The sequence below is a fragment of the Hylobates moloch genome, unplaced genomic scaffold (genome assembly GCF_009828535.3).
Source record: "Hylobates moloch isolate HMO894 unplaced genomic scaffold, HMol_V3 SCAFFOLD_8, whole genome shotgun sequence".
Lineage (NCBI taxonomy): Eukaryota > Metazoa > Chordata > Mammalia > Primates > Hylobatidae > Hylobates > Hylobates moloch.
Window position 1 is genome coordinate 58261496 of NW_026652283.1, and position 17809 is coordinate 58279304.

General features: G+C 41.6%; 1 protein-coding gene across 2 annotated transcripts in view; it reads left to right on the forward strand.

The window, feature by feature from the left end:
- The window catches only part of TNR (tenascin R), a 422419-nt gene that overhangs the window by 173047 nt on the left and 231563 nt on the right, over window positions 1–17809 (forward strand). The window lies entirely within an intron of this gene.

Sequence of the window (17809 nt, forward strand, 5' to 3'; positions counted from 1 at the left end):
TATTTGGAGATATTGGTAGTGAGTTTTGTATTCTGCAATGGAGTCTGGAATGTAATTTAATTTTGATGACTCCTTTTATAAAGGAGTCATTTGTGCTGTAAGGAATAGACTTGTGAAAGGGGGAACATTGTAAAGAAAAAGAGAGAGAAGGAAGAAGGGACAAAAGAAGAAAGGGGGAAAATGGGAGGAAAAAAGGAAAGAAGGAGGAAAGAGAGAAAAAGATAAATCTTGGTACACGAAAAGGCACCCTCACTCTGATTTGTGGGGAATCTTTACATATCAGTCTTGGTATCCTAGTCTTTGGGGGTATAGTCAGCTATGGCATAGACTAAAGTAATAAAATCCATTCATGTCATATCATTTATGTCAACCCTATACATGAACACCCCCCACACACCCTCTCCAAGTGGTAATGAAAGCAGCTGCCTTTTTTAGCCTCATAAAAGCTCAGCTCCATTTCCTTTTTCTCCTCCCCACCCCAACTGCCCTCAATTACCATTTTAATCAGAGTTTGAGGGGTGAGAAAGATGGAGAGAGTTGTGCAAATGACCCTGCCCCTCAGCCTGAAATTGAGGTGGGTTTGTAAAGTTCATCCTGGGCCTCTGGAGACATTCACAAAGATCACAAATCAGCAGTTTGGTCTTCTCCACACAAAAGGAGCGGGGATGAAAGAAGCAGAGTGTAAGGGCCAGGAAAGTGTGTATGTGCAGATCTATACAAAACCTATAGATGGAATTCCTAGGACTCCTATTTATAGAACTTGAAGGAAAGCCTTTTTATCCATAATTGTATGTGAAGGAGGGGTGGGTAGGATGCATAAGGTCTTGGCCGCCAGCTAACCATATTGACTCAAATGTACAGCCATTGTTTATGGCTAAGCCTGAGGGGTGGACTGGAAGAGGGTACACAGATGACCAGAGAGAGCTACAGTCTTGGATCTCAGGCTTATTAACTTGGTAACCTGGAAAACTACCTAAGCTTTCTGAGTCTCATTGTCCATCTCCTGTAAATCTGTCTGCCTAATAAGAATCAAATAAGTCACTGTGAAAGTGTTTATAAACTGTAAAGCTCTTTGCAAATGCAAAAATATCATTAGAATAAGTGCTTAATAAGTACTTGTTGAATGAGTGAATAAATGGAGCTCAGCCATGGTGTGCTATTAATTTTGATGACATATTGATATCACCGGCAAACATTTTATCGATCGCTGACAGTTCTATGAGTACCGGTCAAAACAAAACTGCAAAAACCACAAATTTCATCACAGAGTGATATATGGTTTCACACTGGTTTTCTTTGTTTCATTTGTCTCTGTCTTGTCCCAACAATTATATCGTCAGCTGCTTGAAAGCAGAGATCCTGTTGTATACAGCTTGCCCAGCATCAGCTAGGAACAGTAGTTGGCCTTAGTAAATATTTGGGCATTGAATCTTTGGTTCTTTTGTGGACACAATTTGGGATGCTGGGAGGCTGCTCATGCATGGGACAGCCCTCTGCTGGTCAAACTGAAGGGGTGGGGAAGAAGGAGGGCTGGTGGAGAGCATTCTTGAAGCGCTCTTGAAGACCTGTCTGCAGATGTCTTTATCTCTTGTGTTCAACACATGTGCCTCTAATTAAATAAGAGAAAAATGGGATGTCCACAGCAAGTGCAATTGAGCTGCAACTTTCTTCCTAGCCCTTTGGGTAGCATTTCGCCATCTCCTAGAGGGTTAACTTATTGGCTTGCTTTGCCTTCTCTCATCCTCACTTTCAGGGCTGTGTTTCCTCTCCTTCCTGGCCAACCACGGGCCCTTCCTTGGCAGTCCCTGCATAGAAAGTAGAATAAAAATACGGAGACTAGAAAAAAAAGCCTCTTACTTAAAAAAAAAGTGGACAGGGCAAGAGAGAGACACCCTTCAAAGGAACTTTTCCTTAGTCTTGGCATCAAAATGAAGGCAAGCTCTTCCTTTTCAATGCAGTCTGCACTGAGGAGAGTGAAACTGCCTTGCCTCCATTGCATTCCATTTCATCTATCTGGAAGCCATTATGGCTTCCTTCAAGAGTCTCAAGTCCCTAAGAAGAGGGTTCCTGTGAACTCTAGCCTCAGCACATTGCTCTTCTCTGCGTTGTGCCTTGCAGTAGAAACCGTAAACAGAGATGAAGTGACTTGCAGGGCTCCAGCAATTGATCCAGGATTGGATGGGAGGCAGAGGACTGGATACACCAGATAACAGGCTCCAGATCCTCAGAGAGTGAAATAAGCAAAAGGACCCATGCAAAGGGAGAGCACATAGTGCAAAGAGGCAGACAAGAGGTGCAAAGGACTGATGGATGGAAGGAGACAGATCATTTCAAATCTGAGCACCTCTTGTAAAGTGAAGGATCTTCCCTATGGGAAGGGATGGAGCTATTAAGAGAACAAATTGACTGCTGAGCAATGCCCACAAAGCTTGTTTCATGAACCCAAAGCTCTTTAAACAATTACATGAAACAGGTAGAAACTAGCTATCAAAGAAAAAGAAAAAAAAAACAGCAGTTAGGCTTGTATGTTTAAAGAGAGAAAAGCAGTGATCCATCATTATACTTCAGACAGCTAAATAAATATTTACTATATGAGGGTGATAGTATATGAAAAGAAACCTGAAAAGCAGTCCTTGAATGGGCACCTGCCTGTCCACAGCTGGACCTGAGTGGGACTTTGCTCTGGGACCACAGAGGTTTGGGCTTGAGATGATCTGTCAGCTGTAAGAGTTTATGTTGCCTTCAGCAAGGTCAAACAAGAAACTTGAAAATATTTTGGCAGACTTATGTTATTGTAAAGGAATATACCTGCTAACTTGTTATTATCGCTGGTTTAGGGACATGAGGATGACAGGAAAATTGAAATAAAGAAATGCCCAGACTGCATTATCATCATTAATTTCTCCAGTCTTTTTTTTTCCTTGATTTTCTTTGAAGTTAAACTATAGGAATTATGAGACTGGCAGAAGCTCATTAAGAATGTCCATCCCACTTCATTCACATGAAAGTATCAGAGATTCCTAGAATGATCAAGGAGTTGGGGGGAGGTGCTTAGAAAGCCCCTACTTCTCTTGCAATTTCATAGGAGAGGCAAATGAGTTCCAGAGCAGGGAGGGGCTTGTGCAGGTCACACAGGGGCGGAGGTCCCAGGTTCCTCCTTCTCACTCCCCACTCTCTTCCACCAGACCACACTTTCCACCTTAGATAGAAAGAGTTCTTGATATGACATGAACATCACAACAGAGATGCTCCTCCCGTGGCCATGTTGGACCCGCAGATGCTTCAACCATCATTTCCTCGTTGCCGTGGCTCTGAGGTGTTTTCTAAATAGCACATCACCTGACTGCTTGGGGGATGGCACAAGGTTCTGCTGCAAGTCAATCATCATAGTCCTCCGTGGCCTCCTGGGAGGCAGCCCCGAAAGGCTGTTTCTGTCTAGGTTGAACTTTCATTGTGCACATGCTAGCCCATCAGCCCGCAGCACTGTCAGCTCTCAGGGACTCGCTTGGTGGATGGTCCAGTGGAAATGCCTCGACCTGGGCCACCTTTCCTTTTCCAATGCACACATCTCAGGCTCTTCTTTTCTGATAGGAAATTTACACTTAAATATTGTTCCAAATAAAATTAATCGTAATTATACACACATGATTTTTAGGTGATCTGAGGTCTTAAGTTTTTCATGCCAAGGCTTGAACAGGAAGACTAATAAAAGGGTAACCACTGTAGGTGGCTTAAAGATCTTGAGATACCATTTTTAAAAATGCAACTCAGGCTGAGGGAAACAGGGCAGAAAAGAAAAACATGAGTAATGGTTTTGTGGAAAAGAATATAAGGCCATGGGGGCTGATGGCACACAAGATGTGCCACATTTCAGTAGGGACAGGAGCTGCAGACATGATTTGATGCATTCTATTTCTGTTCCCTAAAGAGTACTTTCAAAAGTAACAGTCTAGGGACTAAAGTTATAAGACTTATTTTCTCCTTGTGGACAAAAAAATGTAGATTTATGATATTCAAGTGAGTAGGAGATTGCAGAGGGATGGAATAGAGGGCGGGAGTGAGGTTGATTAATCTGGGGAACCAGAAAGTGAGCATACCTCATTCAGCAGCTGCCTGGCCATCCATGACATGGAGACTTCATGTCACTCAAAGACTCCATGGTGACTGTAGAAGTCATGTTTCTGAAAAGAAAGAATTCAAGGGTAGGCGGTCAGAAGAGGAAGATCCCCTTCCGGCTGAACCCCCTTTGTCACTGGCAATCCCAAAAAATCTGCAGCAGGCAGCATGTGGCTTGGGGGCCCTACAGCTCCAAGGACTACACATGTACTCCCTCACTCACCTTCTACTCAGGGCCCATGTGCACCACACACGCTGTTCTCTTGCAAGGCGGGGCCTCTGCCAGAGCCTCACAAACACCGTGTTGTCAGCACTCCTCTCTGCCTTCACCACCCGCTCATGTCCATCGTACTTAACAAGTAGCAAATCGATTCATTTGGATTTCATCTCCTTTTTATTTCCCCTACTCACCCCATTTTGGGGTTGCTAGTAAACTACATCATAGGGTAAAAGGCTGGCAGCCAGGGGGAAAGAATAAAAATGCAAGTGCAGAGCTAATGAATTAATTGGATTTTGATGTACTAAGAGTCCATAATGAACTCTCGTTTATTCAGGGATATGTTCCCAAGCTAATGTAGTCTTCTTTATCTTCTTCCTTCTCTGCTTGAGGCTGAGTAATTTAGACCTTGTATAGAGCAGCAAGGAGTTTTGTGGAAACAACACAAAATAATCAACCAGGATCTGATTGTCTTGTCTTTTCTTTTGAAAGCCTTTTCAAGATTCTACCTGTTGTTCATCCCCTAACAGAGCGCCTGCTTTTTGAGGGCCAGGTCTGAGTCTAATTTCAATTCACATCCTTCCTGCCTTTCATTCCCACCCAAAATACCTTATGAACATGTCAACAAATGTAATTCATTTTTCAGTAGTTTCATGGTATTTCATTGTATGATACACCATGATTTATTTAACTAGAATCATTACTGGACACATAGATCATTTTTCAGTATTTCTGACAGTACTTTGATGAACAACCTTTTAAGTAAGTCTTGTGTACTTTCTTAATTGTTTTCTGAGGGTAAAGTCCTAGAAAGTAATGCTGAAGAAAAAAGTCAATGTATGTCTATAAGGGTTTGGATACATGTCACTGATTTACACTCCAAAAGTATTATGCCAACAATATATAAGTGTTCCGATTTCCCTGCACCCTCACTCAGGGGATCCTGGGAGGACATTTTCTAGGGTCGGATCTCAGTGAGAAATAACTTCCTTACATGGAATTGCTCCCAGTGGGTGGCATTATTATTCAGTGCCTTTACCCTCGGCTCCTGATCTCTGGGTTCAAGCCCTTTCAAATCCAATACTATATATTTGTAAAGGTCAACCTATTGTTTTCATCCTCCACCAGTTTGTCTGACCTCATTTGTAGATTCACCATTTCTGTTCTGTGATGTCACCTTTGGTGGGGATGGGAGTGGAATGAGGAGGGAAAGGTTAAAAAGACAAGAGCCCCAGAAAGAAGCAACATATCCTCGCCCACTCTTAGAAAGCCAGCACCCTCAGAAACAAAATGTCTGGCTTGGCAGAGTCATCCTGTTTGTCCTTATTTGTAAAAAGAAAAGAAAGCCAAACTTTTGTGATTTTCTTAAGATCCAGGATTCTTTATGGACTGAACCACTTAAAACATTTGCTCTCAAACTAGAATAGTGAGCTCAGCTTTTAGCCTTGGATGCTATGTCATAATTCTGGTTTATGGCAGTCCCTTGGGCATTCCTGCCTTTTAGCCATTTATTACTAGACTGAGATAAAGAGGAGATAGATTTTGAAACAAAGTTAGTGGTGAAGGAAAGGGCAAGGGTGCAGGTAGAAAGCTGAAGAGGGAAGCCAGACACAGGGGAGGCAAAGAGCCAAGGGCAGAACAAGAAGCTGGCAGAGGGGAGAGAAAATTGGAGGTGAGCGCTTTATCAAAGCCATCTGGGTTCCCAGGGCCTGCCTGCTTCAATACAGCAAGAATGCAGAAGGGCTCAGAAATCAGTGTGTAGGTGTGTTCAGGAGTGGCCCCAGTCTCCAGCTGACCTCCCCTCCCCCAAAACCACCCCAAATAACCATTTAATTTCAATGTGTTCCCTAAGCTCTCCCCTTCAAACCAAATTGCACCCTGAAGCCCCTCCTGTATGGAAATTCTGGAGCTGTCCCCAGGAATGTTTAGAATTAGCATCAAAATGTGCAACCAATACAACATTATTTTTAAATATTCTGAGCCTCTAGGTACCATTTGATATATTAATTATGTAATTTACTGATTAAGTGGATTAATAAAGAACCACCACTCACGAGATTTTCTAAGGCTCTTGACGAGGGGTTTCTTTCCCATCCTGTAAACCACAAAAGGCCCCAGGAAAGCATAACAACTGAATGCTAATGAGAGAACCTCTGATGCAATGGGTCTGAATCCAGGTGCCCACTTCACAGCCGCCCATCCTGCTTGGGGTGATCAGAGAGACAGGGCAGGCAGCAGGAGGGAGGCCCCAGGGCCTCTGCCAGGGAAGACACATGTACATTTCGTTTTCCATAAGCTGCCAAGTGCCTTGAAGAAGTCAGGGGCTTGGAGAGCAGAGTGGGATTTCTGCAATTTGGCTTGTTGATGTTTACAGATCGCCTTGAGAGCACTTTTAAAGCTAATAATTATGCTTTTGCTAATCGTTGTCTAAATCAACAACTGGTTCTCTAGAAAGTCTGACTGTGACTCTGGTCTAAAGAATGAAGATTCAGCACACACCAGTTTCTGAAGTGATGGAGGAAAGCAAACAAGCCTGGCTTTTCCAGGGGGTTTTGTGAACTTTGGAGAAGGGTGGCATGAGCCTTAGAGAAAGCACTTTGCTAAAACACAGGCTGTAAGACAGAACCTTTATCACCCAGCCAACATGTCAGAAAGGACTCGATTGTTCATACTTGATTGGAAAATAGAAGGCAGGAGAGTGTGTGTGAGGACAATACCAGCACTCACAGCTCGACTTTCTCATGCATTCCAATAGCGATGCGTTTTCCCAGCAGAAGTCTCCATGTTGCTCCTTGCCAAAAGCGAGGAATGAATTTGGAACTTGGGCCAAAAGAGCTTAGTACATATGTCAACACTCTATAGAGCTTTGTAAGGCTGCCCTAATTTAATTGATGGATGCCATCTTCATTACGGACTGGGGGCTCTCAAAGTGGACATTGAGGAAGCTAAGCAAAGGGAGAAATTGGGCTTGTGTCACCTCTTTTGTTCTCAAGGCTAGTAACTGGTGTGTCTTTTAATATCCTTTGATAGGCTGTTGAGGAACATGAAATAGGCAAACCGTTAGCTAAGGAATGAAGTGCTTTCATGGTGGTTGCTAGTTTGCTAAGTGTTGATGGATCTCGTCCAGAAAATAGTGCAAGTAATTTTTGTGTCCCAAGAAATGTGTTGACTGCTTTGAAAACTTTTTGAATCATAGCCTATGTTCATCTACTTGCCTTTTTACTGGCTTTCTCCATTCCCTTTTTCTTTTCCTGGTGTGGCCAATCTAAGAGAAGGCAAATAATTCCTACCCTTCTGTTAATTGTATGAAAACATACTTTAAAAGAAGGAAAAGGGAGAACCATGTCAGATGTATTTCAGGCCCGTGCCAATATCATGGACTCATTGCAAGACAAATTTGTGGGCACCCAAGAGACCCTTTCATGGGCAAATACATTGCCTTGCTTGGCTGAATCTGCATGGGGTTATGGGATCAATCATGCTTCCTGATTCAACCTCTCCATTTGGTCAACCACTGATTCTATCAATCTCTTCATGGAACTTGGCCAATCATTTGATTGAATTAATCAACCTGAGTGGCTGTTTTTGTTTTTGTTTTCCTAGTAGACACAGCCAATGCCTCAGGTTATCATTAGATGTTTTACTTCTGGTGTTTGGAGACCGCCAGACAAAAAGCAAAATTGACTGCTCATGACAGCAGCTAAAAATTGGCAGCTTTACACAGCCAGCCAAATCCCTCTGTCCCTCCTCAGACAGTCTGCCTCAGGAGTGAGACTTCCCAGCAGTGGCCTCTACTGAGCCCCAGTGGCTCTCCTTTGGCCATGCTGTTCTACCACATCCTGTCTCTTGTTCTCTGCAGGGTCCACCCGAGACTTGTATTTCTGCAAGAATTCCCTGGGTATGGTGTGTGTTCTCCCCTGCTTAGTCATTCAGCCATAACCTTTCCATTTAGAATTCTACCCTGCCAATGGTTCAGCTCCATAGTTCAATATTTTACATTTATCTCTATTGAATTCCAGTTGCCTTCTGTTACAAGAGGCACTTAAATTTTCTCAGTCTTGCTCCTTAGGCTCAGACTCCAAGTCCAGAACAAATCTGCGTAGCACTTAGGAATCATTGGCCATGTGAGGCACTTGGGCATATAAATGTGTCTGAGTTGAGCATTTATTGAATGATGGTGAGGGTGGAAGGCTTGGTTAGAGAACTTGGGAGCCACCGAATTTATAAAATTTCCTTCAGACTTCTTCGGTGCTGGAGAAAAAATGGACCAGAAAAATTATTTAGATAGTGACAGAATAAATATAACAATATAGCTTATAGGAAAGGAGGAGCTAACATTGTGAACACCTACTAGATTTGAGCACCATCATGTACATCAAAATATAATGTAGCCTCTTTTGCCAAGGAGATTGACAGTATATTATGTCATTAGCACTCTTATTCTTCTTCCACAGGTGATGGCAGGAAGTCATGTAATTTTTCTCATATTTCAGTGCTGGAAATTTGCTTCAGAAAGAGGAAAGAGCTTGTGATATGTGAGGAGTGGTCCCCAGCTGAACTGGTCTATTCTAATATTCTTGCCAATGGATCATGGCCACTGAAAACAGACGCAGGGGCCCAGGTCTGACAGGCCTCACAGGTCTCCGGAATAAGGGACTGTGTACTACAACATTATACATACCAAGCCATTATAGAAAAGTCCCAGCTCTAATGTGGGAAGAAATGAATACGAATCATTCCAACCAGTTTCTTTCCTTAGATGCACTCCTATCATTTTGCAATCTAGATTTGATTGACTCTTTAAGGTCTGAACACAGCAGAGTTTGTTCGCTTCTGTGTTTTCCCCCTCTGAAAATCAGCTCTTAGTTCAGGCTTAAGCAGATGACCATGGGATCCAGTGAGCATCTCTAGCACCATAAAACCCTACCAATTATGGGGCCAAAGAGCTCAAGGAGGCTGAAAAACCTCTTGCACCCATTAATTCATGATTTCCTTCTGGTTCTCTGCTATTCTTTGCCTCCATGTGGGTGAAGGGAAGAGAAGAAAGGAGGAAGAAACCAATCATAGGAGGTGGGGCTGGCATGGAAGGTGATCTATGTATGATGATTAGGCTGCTTTCCAATTGTTTGAATGTTGGGCCCCATTATCTCCTTCAGAAGTAGACAAGCAATAGCATTTTTTCGGAAGAGAGAGGAGAGAAATGAGGTGACATTCTGAAATAACAATGAGGCAAGCCAGAATGCTGTTTAATGAATTCAATATATTAATACTATGTAGAAAAGATGGAAAGAGAAACACACAACCAAGGACAAATACAAAAGAGTATTATAAGCCTGTAAGAATAGTGCCAGACAGGCTAACACTCAGAATGAGCAGAGACAAGAAAAATGCCAGAGAAAACAAAAACAGCTTTCAGTATCTATGTTCTGAATTAGAAGAACAAGGAAGTGACAAGCTCACTGCTTGGGGAACTTGGTGCAACATTAAAGATGAGAAGACAAAGGAGAATCACTCAAGTATTTTGTTTCTTTACCAAAAGGCAAGATCTTTCAACAGAGAGGAAGAAAATCGATTTTGTTAAAATAATCTTGAAACTCAAACTGGATAAACAAATTTAAGTGGTCACCCAGAGGCTTTAAAAGTTTTCAAACCTGACAAGTTTTATGACAGAATTTTAGAAAACTTGTACAAATGCTCATAAAACCACAATTTAGAAATGATTAAGGGAATGATACAAAAAGACTAGAGATGAGAAAAACTGGATTTTTTGTAGAAAGAAAGCGGATTTCAGATTGTACAGCCTGCTGGATTTGATACTGATCATCATAGAAATCCTAAGATGTATTACTATTCAAATGGTTTATGGCCTCTTGGATGAGAAGCAGTAGTCACTAGGAACTAGCATGGGTTCACTGAGAACAAGGCATATTAAATGGAATTCCATTTCCATATTCCACCAGATTGCTAGTTATGTAAATCAGCTGAATACCGTCAATATGGCAAGGCCCCTGACAAAGTTTGCCTTGATATTCTTGTGGATTGAATGGAAATTGAGAGCTACATCATGGTTAATTGACCAGCCATGCCCAGGCAGCTGATTACATCAACATCTGAGAACATCTTGTCATAAATCACAGGGCTTCATCTTCGGCTGTATCCTCTATTTTATCAAGGATTTAGGTGAAGATGCAGAAAGCATGATTATCGAGTTCATGGATGGGATAGCAGAGTTAGGACTCAAAATATATCTACAGACTATGGGACTGGCTAAAACTAACAAGGTGAAATTCAACAGGGGTAGAACTAAAGTTCTGCATTCAGGCTTAAAACAAAACCTGTGCAGGCACAGACTGGGGATACCTGGTTTAAGAATAATTCATGTGAAAAATACTTAAGGTTTACTGTCTGACAAAAATATCAATAGCAGATTACAAGGTATAAGACTGATAAAACATTTTCTGCAATCTCAGACCACTGCTAGATGTATTCTGCCCAGGACAAAAGAGGCAATCGTCTCATTTTCCTGGACCAGTGTTCCTGACAAGCCAGAACTTCTCCAGGGAGGACAAATACAATGATGAATCATCTCAGAAGGTTGCCATAAGAGTAACTAGGCAATGGCTGGTGGAGCTAAATATATTTCTAGATATATAACCTAAAAAAGTCTTGCACTTGTGTATAAGAAGGCACATGTAAGTATGCTCCTAGCAGCATTCATTGTTATGGCTACAAACAGAAATAACCTGAATGTTCATCAACAGGAGAATGGATAAAGAAAATGTGGTATATTCATGAATCTCACAAACAGAATGGAAAAAGGAAGTTGAATAAGAATACCTACAATATGATAGCATTTATTTACATCTAAAAACATGTACAATAATGATATGTATTGTTCAGTGATACATATGTATGAAGGAAAGTGATAAAGAAATTCGTGGGAGTGAGAACTACCGAATCCAGAGTAGTGGTTATGTCTCAGTGGAAAGGGAGGGCAAGGTAGTATGTGGTGGAAAAACACAATTTTTATTCTATTTAAAATGTTTTCTTTCTTAAGCTGGTGGTTGGATATATAGGTCCATATTATTTCACTCTGTTTATCATTTTCTATGTTTGAAATACAAATAATGCATTTTGAGGGAGGAATTTTAAAAATATAATGAAATTCACATGGCATAAAACTAACAATTTTAAAGTGAACAATTCAGTAGCATTTAGTACATTCACAAGTGTGGAACCACCAACTCTATATAATTTCAAAGCATTTCTATCACTACAAATGAAACCACATATCCATTAGCTAGTTTCTCTTCATTCCCCATAGAAGGATTTTTGTTCATTTGTTTGTTTGTATAGTGACATTTTTTTTAAAAAATAGATTTTTAGTTTCAGAGTGGTTTTAGGTTCACAGCAGAAGTTAATGAAAGGTACAGACACTGCCCATGTGTCCCTACCTCAACACATGCACAACCTTCCTAGCTATCAACATCTCCCACCAGAGTGGCACAGTGGTTATAATTGATGAACCTAAATTGACATATCATTATTATACAGGTCGCACTAGGATTCGCTCTTGGTGTACATATTTTGGGTTTGGACAAATGTATAATGACATGTATCCACCATTACAGTATCACACAAAGTATTTTCACTGCCCTAAAATTTCTCACTGCTCTGCTTATTCATCCCTCTCCATACTGAGTTTTTAAGGAGGGTGCTTTAAAAAAAATTATAATAAAGAAGGAAAGAGGAAACATAATAACTATCTTTAAACATCTTAAAATTTTTCCTGAGGAAGAGAAATACAATTTTTATCCTGTAAAGCTCCCATGGGATCAATAAGGGGGTATCAGAAGAAGGAAGAGTTTGGTTTAACATAAGGAGGAACATTCTAACAAGATTGGAGCAGTATGTCATAGTAGTTCAGAATATGACTTTGAGTTAGACAGAGTTGGGTTAAAGTCTGTTTAATGCACTCATTTTGGAAAAGTTGCTTAACTTCTCTGAGCTTTAGTTTCCTCATATTTATAGTGTAGACAATAATAATACTGACCTGATAGAATTACTGCGAGAAATAATTTCAATGAAGCATATACATTATAGAGTAGTGAATAGCACAGAATAAGTGTGGCATAGATATAAGATAATTATTTTAAAAAAGAAAGAGTTGTCCATAGATAGAATGGCTATCTTGTATGACACTGAGCTTCTCAAAGCTATCAAAGTTCAAGTTGAGATTGGATGTGAACTGTCCAAGGTGCTGGGGAGAGGGAATTCCACAAAAAGGGATGTTAGGGTAAATGTTTTCTGTTATCCTCCTCACACACTGTTGAATCTAAACAGTCTTTGAAACTGAATAGTCATATTGTTGGGTGCTTCAAGTATGATGTATATTGGTTATTTATTGCTGTGAGTAATATTATCACAAACTTAGTGGCTTAAAACAACACACATTATCATACCACTTCCGTGGGTCAGGAGTCTACGCATGGCTTTGTTGGGTCCTCTGGCTCAGGGTCTTATCTGAAAGCTGCAACCTAGATGTTGACCAGGACTGTGGTCTCTCCTCAACTGGAGAAGGGTCTGCTTCCAATGTCATGTGGTTGTTAGCAGAATTCAGTTCCTTCTGGCTTGTTGGTGAAGGCCTCAGATTCTTGCTGACTGTCAGTGAGAGGCTGACCTCAATTCCTGATTATTGGGCAGTGGGGAGACATCCTCAGCTCCCTGTCTTATACTGGAAACGTAGACCTTTCCAATGTGCCTTCCTGCTTCGTCAAAACCATCAAGGGAGGGAGTCTGCCAACAAGATGTCACAATTGTACACACCATAATCATGGAAGTGACATCTCAACACTTTTGCTATATGGTGTTGGTTAGAAGTGCATCAATGGTCCCACACACACTCATGGCAAGGAGACTACATAAGGGGGTGAGTACCAGGAGGCAAAGATCATGGGGGCCATTTCTGAGTTTGTCTGCCCAAGGAAGGGGACTGTGCTGAGGACACACGAGTACTAGTGCCTCCCTGGGTACCATGAGAGGGGACAACAGAGGAGTCAGACACACATGCACAAATACAGAAAAGCACAGCTGAGACTGAGAAGGAGCAAGAGGAGGAGAGTCAGGGAGGCTGAGAGGCTAAACAACCAAAAAAGTAGAGTTCAGAGAAGGTGACTGTAACAGGGACACCCAGGCTTACTGAGCAGCCATTATGGATGATGGGGTCCTGCTTGGAGACAGGACAGGCTGCACCAGGAATCTTGCCAGAAAAGGTCTTGTTTTCACAGAGTTTAGAGAGACAGTTTTTGTCATAATGTATTTTGGTACAAGTTGGATTTAGAAAAAGATGAAAGATGTATGCTAAAATCAGGCTTGGTTCTGTACCAGGCAGTATACCAGTCCTTTATGCACTTGAATATGCTTCATCCTTCGTGGACATTACTTATGTTGTGCTATATGTGGCTAACTGATCTGGGTGTGTTGAGCTTGGTGTTTAGATTGTTAGCCTTCTGATGAGGAGGTGGAAAAGAATCGAAGGGCAAGGAGCTGAGGCCAAAACCAAAGGATGGCCTTCCCCAGTGGCCAAGGAGCCCATCTTCAGAATGGCTCTGTATTTCATTACATGCCAAAAAGGCTGTCAGTCTTCTTATTTGGAGACGTATTTGCGGAGGGGCCCAGGAACTCAAGTTGCAGCCCTGGCTGCCCTCAATTCAGTAATTTCTACATGATTATTCTATATAAGTATCCAGAGGTGGAGCAGGCTGTCTGAGCCTGTACGCCTTGCTTTGAATAAGATCTAGAGAAGCTTCAAATCATTGAACAACAGATTGATGTAAAGCTGGCACTAAGATGGTTGGTGATAATCTTATAGCCACACAACTCATGGTTGGAAGGAGCCTTCTAGCCAAATCCTCCTATTCAAGGCTGAACTCAGGGATAACTTGGGTCAGCTACTTTAGATTCTTCATGGTTTTATGCTTCTTGTTTTTGGTTAACAGTAAAGTAAGGAGACTTTTAAATCTCTTGAAAATGAAGGTTCTGTTATGACTTCAGAAAATGGGTACAAGAGCTTGTGTTTGAGACCAAATAGCCTTGACAATATTTTCCCCAGATGACTAGCTGATGTGTTTCAGTTATCATTCCATCAGTAGAGCTGAATTTTGCGTCTTGTAAGTGTCTTCATCTCAAGTCAAAACCTGAGGAGATTTTTTTTTTTTTTTTTGCTCTCAGTTGTCGGTGAATCAGCACTAATGTGCTTATGAATCAGGCAGTGTGGGCGAGCCACACATTCATCAACACTCTGGAATACAGGGGCAGCCCGGGAGCTGATGTCTTTATAGAATACCAGGGGAGTTCTTCCAGGTGTGGGCCTAGCCTGAGAGGTTTTGTTAGGAACTAGAAAATGTGCTTCTTAAGGAGTAACCGGAGTTGTCTATCAGCTCCCCTTCTGACACTTGCAAGAATTTGACTGCCTCAAATATCTGAGATTTTTCCCCTCTGTATGCATCTATAGATGGTGGGGAAGAGCAAAGGGGAGAAAAGCAGGGACGCATGGAATATCTCCTCTGGGCCAGGCACGGTGTAATGTTCTCTTCTAATGTTGTCTCATTTGACATCTACCATTCCCCCTTTTTTGGCTTTCTTGAGCTTGCAGCACCTAGCACTATGCTTAATCCATACTAGAAACTCTATACAAGTTGCTTAACTAAAAAGAGTTACATCATCCCATGGAGGATAAAGGAGCACTGGCCGGAGAGTAAAGAGACCTATGTTCTAGCCTAGCCCTTCCCGACTGCTGGATGACCTTGGCATAACCATCCACTGTGCACCACAGATTTTCCATTCATAAAATGAGAGGGTGAATAAGATGATCTCTAAGGCTCAATGAGCTCTAACTCCCAGTGGTTTTATGATTGAATAAACATAGGAGTGAGAGAATCCTGGATTTCACAATGGAAGAAACAACTAAAACAAAGAGAAGCATTCTACTTAGCAGCTCAGCCTCCTCAGATATGGACAAGCTCAGGGATGGGGGCTGGAGAAATCATGGAGCTGGGAGCCTGTCCTTAGCAGGGCCAGCATCCCCATGGGCCATGCCTAGAGCCTTAGCCACCAAATACTGCACTGCCCCAGCCAGCTCTTGGCAAACGCAATTTTGCTTGAGAAGGCAACAAGTAACTAGCTACAGGAGAAATAATTACCAAATTGCCGGAAATAATTATAATTTCCAAACAAATAGAACCCTATGCTATCTGTCAATTCCCTGAGAAAATATACACTCACAAAATTACAAGCAAGAGCTCATTACCTGTACTCTGATGAGCACCAGCCTCAAAATATGCCTTGATTTTAAAAAGTCAGAAATGAAAAAAGGATATCTTTTTTTTTTGATATGTAGGACATCTTTTTGTTAATCCCTTAGGAAGATGTATAAGCATGTATTTGTGCACTCATGCACAAACCCAAGTTTAGAGATAGGAGTGCCATCTGTAAAGTAGAAATGATAGCACCTTTGACTCTTGGCTTAGCCTACAGCATTAGATTTTGTCTAGCAATGCAGAGCTCTGACTCCACTCCACACTTAGAAAGAACAAAAGCTAACACCAAGTGAATATATGCAGCGGACCTTTGTAAAGTATTGAAAATGCCAAGTCACTGCGTGTTTGACCAGGAAGGAAATGTGCCCATTTCCAGCCATCCCATGAGAGAAGAAAGGCGGCCTGTTTGTGGCCATCTTTCATCAGCATTCAGCTCACTGCAATTGTTCATTTTGTGGGATGCCTAGAGTTTAAGATAATGCATTTATTCTGCCCACAGAGTGACAGTATTTCCATTAGTGCATTTTGAATCCTGTTTTTCCAGAATTGGGTAATTATTGTGTGTGTGTGTGTTCCTGTATATGCATACGTATGATGTGTACATATATCTACATGAATGTGTGTGTGTGTTTTCAGATGGGTTGAAATTATTTATCATACACTCAAGTACCCTAACAAATTCACTCTTAGAACCACTTTATATTATTATTGTATTTTTCTTTCTTTCTGAATTGAAAATGCTGCATAACTGAGAAGCTACTCTCATCTTAATTACCACAGAAATATTGCTAATTAGAAACAAGGCAAGAAGTGTTAGGGATTTCTCAGAATCAAAGACAGCATTATTTTCCAATGGATATTAAAAGACTTGCAAAAGAGGCTAAGATGATGTGGTGGATAGAGTTGTGAAGTGGTTTTAGGGCCCCAGTGGTAAATGGCTGGAAGAGGAAATTAAATATCTGGGAGGAAAATGTTCTCAGATGTTGGAATTATGCCTGCAGCCATAACACTGGATGCTGTGATCCTGTCTACCTCAATCACAAAATGGATCAAGAAATCTCCAAGAAGTCTGAGGGTGGAAAAAGTGTTGGTGGCTCACACATGAGCCTTTCTAATCCCCTTGGCCCTCAGCAGCCATTGAGGGTGGACACAAACCCTAATGTTTTGAATACAGTGTCTTTCATCCCCACCACTTTTCCCACCTCATTTTTTCCCACCATTTCTTTAGCCTCAAACTTAGTGTGTGCTTGAGGAATAAATCAAAAGATTAAAATATAATGTGAAATCTATCTTCAGTGATGTATTTCATGTGCCAAAGCCCCTGTGTTTGTGGAAGACTGAACTGGATGAACAGAGGTCCAAGCAGATCATATGTGATGGCCTGGGTGCCTCGTGGTTCTGATCAAGAGAGCTCTCAGGTCTAGTTCAAATTCCCAGGCTGCAGACTGGCCAGGGTGGCCACTTCTAACCATGAAGTCAACACTATACTCACGATTTATCTGATTAGGCTCAGTGTTCAAATGTTTCAATTCCCGAAGCCAAGAATTAAATCTGGAGGCATGAGAAAAGAAGCAGGAATAAGATCCAAAAAGTCAGAATGGGAGTAATTCAAGAACAGGAAGGAAAAAGTTAGGAATTGATGTGGTGGACAGACAGGGAAGATAAAGAATAGAAAGACTCAATATCACAAAATTAGAAGACCTCAAATAGACAATGTACCAGAGATAATGACTTTTTCCAAAATTGTGCCGTATTTCTCCTTGCCTTACACAGATGGCTTCAGTCAGCCCATGAAGTAGCAGATTGTTTGGAGTCCAGGCTGTGTGACAATGAATAAGCGAATCAGCCTCTAAGAGTTCCAGTTTCTTCTCTGTACAAATTCCTTACCCTGAGTACTGCATATGGTTGTTAGGAAGATCAAACGAGATAACATATGTGCAAGGACTTTGTAAACTGGACAGCACCATATGGGTAGAAGACATGATTACAGTTGTGTCTCAGCTCTCTACAGTTGGGTCCTGCCATTCAGAACGTTGTTGGGGTTAGCAGAAGGAACTGGAGGTATATGCTCACCTGCAAGGACATCACTGTCAAGTCGGGTTAAAGTTATCAGAAGCAATGCTTTTCCACCTCCCACCCTACCACGGGATGAGAGGAG